Raw genomic sequence first — 6,542 nt, 5'->3', positions numbered from 1 at the left:
GCAGTGGAGAGCACCTTTGGATGGTCTGTGCAGGGGCCTGTGTCCATGTCAAGTGTAGCTGAGGCAGCATGCATGCTCATCCCCATTGATGAAGACACACTTGTCTCCAATCAACTAAAGGCATTCTGGGAAATTGAGTCTCTGGGTATAACAGGCGAGAAAACACAGAACCCAGCAGAAGAAGAAGCTCAACAGATGTTCGAGAGAACAACAACCTTTAAAGATGGGCGATACCAAGTGGAGTTGCCATGGAAGGCAGAAAGAACAGAACTCCAAGACAACTATAGAATCGCTAAGAAAAGGTTTGATGGTCTGAAGAAAAGACTAAAGAAAGATGTTACCTTTTACAGCAGGTATCATGAAGTAGTGGAGGACTATTTACAACAGAACATAGCAGAGGACGTGCCGAAGGATGATGCAAGGACAGACAGTGTGAAATACTACTTACCTCACCACGCAGTACTCAGAGAGGACAAGGTGACGACGAAACTGAGAGTAGTGTTTGATGCTTCATCTCATGAAAATTGCCATCCATCCCTCAATGACTGCTTATTCACAGGACCCAACCTGAATCCAGACCTCCTCAACGTCCTGATTAAGTTCAGGCAACATGCGATCGCCTTCATGGCAGACATCAAGAAGGCCTTCCTGCAAATATCCCTCGCAGAAAGGGACAGAGATGCTGTGAGGTTCTTGTGGCTCACTGGCCCACCAAAGGGAGAAGAGGAGGAAGAGCCACGAGTGTTAAGGATGACCAGAGTGGTCTTTGGCGCTTCCCCAAGTCCATTCTTACTCGCTGCTACAATCAGGAAACACCTGAAACAGTATGAGACAGAACATCCATCCGTTGTAGAGACATTGAGAGAATCACTTTATGTCGATGATTTTATTGCAAGTTCACACAACGTTGAAGAAGCTTACACTGTGACGACAACTGCTAAACAAATGCTGTTGACCGTAGGCATGGACCTCTGCAAGTGGATGACAAACTCTCCTGAATTGATGTAAAAATGGGAGAAGAGCAAAACTGACCTCACGGTGGCGCCAGAGACACACGGAGCAGTACTGAAAGTGCTCGGCTTGGTATGGAGGCCAGAAACTGATGACTTCACATTTGACTTAAGGCCACTGGTGAGCATTCTAAAACAGAAGGAGAACACTAAGAGAAGTGTTCTGCAATCGTCTGCACGCATTTATGACCCCCTTGGGTTCCTGACTCCTTTCACAGTCCGAGTCAAGTGCATGTTTCAAGAAATGTGGGAGAGAGGACTCTCCTGGGATGAGGAGCTACCACCTGATCTGACTAGAGAATGGCAACAGTGGTGTTCGGAGCTCCCCCAGCTACACCAGCTTGCTATCCCAAGATGGTACAGAATAGACCTGCAGACAGAGAACAGCCATCTCCTGAAACTACATGTGTTCTGTGACGCCAGTGAAAGGGCTTACAGTGCTGTGGCCTACCTGCAGGGCGAAAACCAAGATGGAGAACTTAGAACGAGCTTAGTGGCATCCAAGTCCAGGGTAGCCCCTCTCAAGAAAATGACACTGCCGTGCCTGGAGCTCATGGGAGCTGTAATTGGGGCAAGACTAGCCAGCCACTTGATGAAAACTTTGAAAATGGAACACAAACAGATTACAATGTGGACAGACTCTATGATTACGCTGCACTGGATTTACAGCTCCGCTCACAAGTGGAAACAGTTTGTCTCAAACAGAGTGACAGAGATCCAGTCCTTGACCAATCCAGAGTCATGGTCACACATAAAAGGGAAGGTAAATCCAGCTGACCTCCCTACCAGAGGACAGACTATGTCAGACCTGATACAGAACAAGCTATGGTGGTACGGACCTGAAGTTCTGACAACACCTGACCAGTCACCTGATCAGTCAGAGGAGACTGATGAGGGCCAGGTTCCAGAAGAAGTTCACACAGAACTCAAGTGCCATCACCAGGTCACAGTACAGCTTACTGCAAATGACGCAGATCTCTCTGAACCAGTATTGGAGCTGGCAAGATATAGCAAACTGAGAAGGGTCTTAAGAGTGACTGCCTGGATCAAGAGATTCATAACCAATGCTCAAAGGAAGACAAAGACACAAGGAGAGCTGACTGCTGACGAGCTCTTTGAGGCAGAAAGGTACTGGATCAAGACAATACAACAACAAAGTTTCAGTCAGGAGATCAAATTACTGAAGACAGGAAAGAATCTGACGAACGACTGTAAAATAAAGGAACTCCAACCATTCCTGGATGAATATGAACTGCTCAGCGTGGGAGGAAGACTGCAACAGTCCAACTTCACCTTCCGAGAGCAGCACCCGTGGATTCTGCCCGGAAAACAAAGATACTCAGAAATGCTGACACAGTCCTGTCATGAAAAGATAATGCATTCAGGAGTGAGGGACACCTTAGTACAACTAAGAGAAAGATACTGGATCCTGCATGCTAGACAGCTAGTCAAGCGTGTTTTAGCAAGATGCACTGTCTGCAAGAGATTCAAGGCAAAGGCTGGATGTCAGATCACTGCACCTTTACCAAGAGACAGAATAACTGAATCCCCACCCTTCGAAGTCACAGGTGTGGATTTTGCAGGACCGCTTTATGTGAAGGCAAATGGATCGGTGACGAAGTCATACATTGCACTGTTCACCTGTGCTGTGACCAGGGCGGTACACCTGGAACTGGTCTCAGATCAGTCGACAGAGAAATTCCTGTTAGCTCTGAAAAGATTCATTGCCAGAAGAGGAATATGTAAAGTTATCTACTCTGACAACGCAAGAACATTCAAGAGAGCTGAGCTGGACTTGAAGGAGCTGTGGAAGGCCATCAAAGACCCACAGCTGTTGGAGTTCTTCTCAGAAAAGGGCATCACCTGGAAGTTCATAGCCGAGCGAGCTGCATGGTGGGGCGGATTCTGGGAGAGGCTCGTCAGATCCGTAAAAACATGCCTAAGGAAGGTGCTTGGAAGAGCTTCACTCAACTTTGAAGAGATGTGCACAGTCCTAACGGAGGTTGAGGCTATCCTGAACTCTAGGCCTCTGACCTTTGTGCACAATGAAGTGGATGAACCACAGCCGCTGACCCCAGCCCACTTCCTGGTGGGTAAAAGACTCACGTCTCTGCCGCCCAAGACATTCCCAGTTGACGCACAACGCTCAAATCCTAAGTGTAAAGAGCTCAACCGAAGATGGAAGTACAGGCAGAGACTCGCAACCAGCTTCTGGAATAGCTGGCGTAAGGATTACTTGCTGGATCTGAAATCAGCACATCGCTGTGACACGCCGTCACCCATCCCTCTGAAAGAGGGTGACATTGTACTCATTGGAGAAGATAACACTCCCAGACAAACCTGGAAGCTGGGAAGAATCAAGGAACTGTTCCCAGGCCGAGATGGACTTGTGAGGTTGTGCACAGTTCGCACTACCTCAGGAACTTTGTTGAGGAGACCTATTCAGTTATTATATTGTTTAGAGGTCTAGGATGAACTAGCAGTTCATCGGGGGGGGAGAATGTTGTAACTTAATAGGCCAGGTTAATGATTATGAGTTATATTACATATATGTTAATATCGATTATTGTTTACCTTTGAAAGAAGAAGTGGAAGTGGAAGAGTGTTTGTTTATTCTAGTCAGAGATACTATTATTTACATTAGTCACCACGTTAGTAGAAATACAAGTCCCAGGATGCATTGCACCTGCTACCAGCTGCGTCCTTTTAGGTGATTGACAGAGAGCGTTTATGAATGGAACTGATGAGAACTCAACTGTAATGTAATGATTCTATATAAAGTACAACCTATTGGAATCCGACGTATTGGACAATCTATTCTTTTGGAAAGTAGTTATTCTACAACCTGTGTTGAAAAACCATTGTGCCCCCCCGAGAACATTTTATGCCCCCCCACTAATTTGTTTCTGCAGCCTGGTCTGTGTTCACACATAATCGTCTGGCCGTAAAGTGACGAAGAGCTCTGGTCAGACGTATATTAAATACACAGTTGTCAGACGTAATATTATACATATGAAAGTAAAACAAAAATGGTTCCCAGTCACGGGAAGCAACAACAACCTTGCTATGGCTGGGGAGATGTTGGTATCTTGGAGTCCCTTAAAGAGACACACACACATTACATAGCTGGTCAGAGTGAACCAGTCAAGCTGTCTATAATGACATGATAATATATTCCACGACACTCTTCATTCTCTCATCCTGTGTCTCTTCATTCTCTCATCCTGTCGCTCTCTCTTCATCCTCTCATCCTGTCGCTCTCTCTTCACCCTGTGTCTCTTCATTCTCTCATCCTGTCGCTCTCTTCATCCTCTCATCCTGTGTCTCTTCTTCATCCTCTAATCCTGTGTCTCTTCATCCTCTAATCCTGTGTCTCTTCATCCTCTAATCCTGTGTCTCTCTCTTCACCCCATAGGGACTGAACCCAGGAAAAGCGATCGCTGAGATTAAGAAGATGATGGCCACGTACAAGGAGAAGAAGACGGCCACTGCTAGACCTCAGCTCTCTCTCTCTATATATATATACTCCCTCTATCGCATCCCCTCCCCCCTTTAAATTATATGTTGATTTCAAAATAAATGCCTAGCGAAGAGTGATGGTTCTGCACTCCTGTCACCTTCTGCACCAAAACCACCACTCTTTAACACTTGATCCGAACGGAAGTGGAGGGGGGAGGGGGTAAGATCTGTGTTGGTGGTATGTCGACAACGCACAAAATATTTCTATTTTATGGGAGAAAGAGTGTGTGTGTGTGTGTGTGTGTGTGTGTGTGTGTGTGTGTGTGTGTGTGTGTGTGTGTGTGTGTGTGTGTGTGTGTGTGTGTGTGTGTGTGTGTGTGTGTGTGTGTGTGTGTGTGTGTGTGTGTGTGTGTGTGTGTGAGTGAGAGAGAATGTGTGTCAGAATCATAGATGATGCAGTCCTATACATATTTGTATGATCTATGATTCGGTGTCTGTATGCGTGTTTGAGATACATGATACCCTGCTTACTATGAGAAGAGTGATGTATATATTCTCTGGCTCATACCCTTCCTTCTGTCCGGTCTGTGTGTACCAACAGTCACACACTATGTTTAACTGGTGTAGAACATGAATGTCTATCCTCCAGTTCATCAAGGTGGATACCAACAGCAGTTTTTTTCTTTTCATGTTTCAAGTTTGACAGTAATAAATAGCTATAATGCCTGCCATTGATGTGATGTTTCATACTCTTTTGTAGCATAATGACAGCCATTTACTTCTGTGATCTTATTTTACAGTAGCTCTCCACTGCAATGCTGTAATGTAGGCTACATCCCCGCTATGTAGTAGCATTCAATGTCCGCCTGATGGCAGCATTGTGTAGGTTTACCAGGGGAAAGGCAGCATTGCCACCCTGCTAAATCCCATGTTAGATAAAATCATAACATTAGCATGTTTATGGGTTTGCTTCAACCTGTCGTAAAGACGGATGGGTTATGTATATACATATTTTATTATTATTTATTTGATTACGTTTATACAATTATAGATTATTTTCCCTTTTTCTCACTAACTCTGCTAAAGCTCATATTTATGCCGCATCATTAATACATGACGGGCTTGTCCGTCCGCTGTCCGCCCCCACAGATAGATAGGTAGATAGTAGGTGTGTAGTCTAATTGTAATTTCGGTTTGATTGATTGATTGATTGATTGATTGATTGATTGATTGAAAACTTTATTAACAGATTAAATTTATTAATACAATTGTTAAGGGGATGTAGACCTAGAAAGACTTTCGTCTTGTTTACATCAGGGTCCCCCTGTCATCTGATAAAGTCGGAGATTTCCACCATGAAGTTGCACTCGAACTGCCAGTGCCGACACCAAGTGGTAAACACCAGAAAGGTTGAACAATCCGGCTGAACCCGTTGCCTTGCATCTGACTGCCCCTTTACAACCTAACAACTCGCGTATACCATTTGGTCACAAGGGAGAGTCAATTAGTTGTTGACATTGTGAATGTTCACTGTTGACAACAATCACCAGCAATCAATGTTCAGCCACCGCCATGGTTGGGGAGAGCAGATCATGTGCATGTGAAACAAACAAAGCCTACTTTTTGAAGGGATGTTTAGCCTACTTGATGAAATATTTACCAAAATGTTTGAACGAGTTCAAGTTTCACGTTTTGTTTTATTTCTCACATATAATGTACATTACAGTAAAAAGCTTGGTTCTGCATGAGCCTGTGCTTCATACAGTAAAGGGTCAAAGAATAAAGACCAAACACTACAAAATATACAATATAGAAATGACAATGTGAAGTACAAAATGCAAACCATAAAGTAATGCAAGCTTTTTAAAATGCAAGAATGAGAAGAGGTTTAGTTTGAGATTAGAGTGTGTCTTGTACGTGCCTGAACATGAAATATTGCTTGATGCTGGTTATAATATAATATAACATAATTCTAAGTAAGAGGTTTTGAAGACAAAGTCAGCCCCCAAAGTAGCTAGAGAAAGGGCCCTTAATCGCTGAGTTTGAGTATTCCTGGCGATAATGTCAATCGAT

Source organism: Notolepis coatsorum (genome assembly GCF_963971535.1).
Source record: "Notolepis coatsorum genome assembly, chromosome: 6".
NCBI classification, from domain to species: domain Eukaryota; kingdom Metazoa; phylum Chordata; class Actinopteri; order Aulopiformes; family Paralepididae; genus Notolepis; species Notolepis coatsorum.
Note: the sequence above shows the minus strand (reverse complement) of the source record.